We start from the raw sequence: 2,100 nt of genomic DNA on the forward strand, positions 1-2,100 counted from the left end.
TTTGTATGAAATTTCCACGGCCCGAGTGGCGGGGAGCTATAGTTGAAGACACTTGTCCATGACGCCGCGCACTGGGATTGAACACGAAAGTACTTGGTTGCAAAGCGAGCTTCTTAACCACACAGCCATGCTTGAGCTTATGTGTAGAGATTTGTTTTATGGCTAATCCTTGACTATAACAATAAAAACGAATGAACTTTTACATCGTCAACATCATCTCCCTTCGTCATCCATTCTGTTCCTACTTCTTTTTACGGTGTCATCTCTTATTAAGTTCCCCTTTATATCTTTTCCATCTTTACTTTAGCGTTCCCTATTTCACTCTCCCACCTTCTCTTCATATCTGTCTGTTTCCGCTTCTCTCAAATTTTTTACATACCCCTCCAATTTTCTTTCTTTTTCCCTTTTTAATCTCTTACCTTTTATCCCCCTGCTCCGTTTTCTTGCCCCCTTCTCTTTCTCCTCTCCTTTTTCTTTGATACTTTTCTAGCCTTTCTTCTCTTCTCCCATTATGAACATCTCTTTCTTTTCCTGTTTCACTCTTTCTCCACATCTCAAATTCACTATCTTTAGCTATGTGGTTTTCTTCCTTCTCCATTTCTCTTCCTGCCCTCCTACACTGACCTTTCTTTTTTTCCTTCTTTCTTTCTTTCCATCCTGCCTCCTTTCTCACTTTCTTTCGGTTTCTTTCTTTCTTTCCCTCTTTCTTTCTTTTCTTTCTTTCTTTCATTCCCTCCCTCTTTCATTCATTCTTTATTTCTTTCTTTCTTTATTTCCCTTCCATCTTTCTTTCTTCCTTTCCCTTTCCTCTTTCTTTCTTTCTTTCTTTCTTTCTTTCTTTCTTTTTCTTTCTTTCTATTTTCTCTTTCTCTCTTTCCTCTTTCTTTCTCTTCTTCTTTCTTTCTTTCTTTCTTTCTTTCTTTCTTTCTTTCTTTCTTTCTCTCTTTCCTCTTTCTTTCTTTCCTTCTTTCTTTCTTTCTTTCTTTCTTTCTTTCTTTCTTTCTTCTCTTCTCTTCTCTCTTACTCTTCATCTACCCCACCTCCCAAATTCTCTATGAACCATTATCTCTTCGTGTTTCTCTTCCTAATCACTTTTTTTTTGTTCACTACTCTCTTCTCTTCCTCTCTGTCTCTTTCTCCGCCTCACTCTGTCTGTCTGTCTATCTGTATCCCTCTCTCTCTCACACACACGCACAAACATACTCTCCCACCCCCTCTCTCTCTGCTCTCTACCTCGCAACTTATTTCCCCTTCTATTCTGTTACGCTTTCTTTCACTCTCTCTTCCTCTCAGCTGTTCATAAACGTGCCCCTCTCTTCATTCTCTTCAGTCTTTCTACTTTCTCACGTTTTTCACTCAACAGTTCAAACTGTCAATCTCTCTTTCAATCTTCTGTTTCTTTAATAACTTTCTGGAATAACAGAGACAACTTCAAGCTTCCCCTCTCACACCACACACCACACACACACACACACATACACACACACGCGCGCACACACACCACACACCTCATATCTTCACACCACTGTTAGATACTCCCCCCCTCTACATTTTCATTCTCCTCCCTACACTCCCTCTCTCACGCCTTCTTTCTTTCTTTCTTTCTTTCTTTCCTTCTCTTTTCACTGTCTCTTTTTTTATTTTTTCACAACACTTTTACCCATCACAATTATCGCCATGGTCTGCAATACATTACCAATTATTTGTAGTAGTAGTAGTAGTAGTAGTAGTAGTAGTAGTGGCAGTGGTTTTGGTGTTAGCAGTTATACTAGTGTTGGAAATGGTGGTAGCGGCGGTTGTTTTGGTGGTAGTAGTACTAGTACTGGTGACAGTAGTGGTAGTAGTAGTAGTAGTAGAAGTAGTTAGTAGTAGTAGTAGTAGTTATAGTAGTAGTAGTTGTAGTAGTAGTATTTTTTTTTTTTTATGTACTTGTCTTTGTTAAGTGTTATGACTGACCTATTTGAATTTCAAAAACAAAAAAGAAACTAGATGGAAGCGAGGTGGGTGGATGAAGAGTGATAAAGCAAATTTGCATATTTGAGTGTGTATGTGTGCGTGTATGCATACGTGTGTACGCGTGCGCATGTGTAAGGGGGCGGA

The sequence above is a fragment of the Octopus sinensis genome, linkage group LG5 (assembly GCF_006345805.1).
Source record: "Octopus sinensis linkage group LG5, ASM634580v1, whole genome shotgun sequence".
Classification (NCBI taxonomy): domain Eukaryota; kingdom Metazoa; phylum Mollusca; class Cephalopoda; order Octopoda; family Octopodidae; genus Octopus; species Octopus sinensis.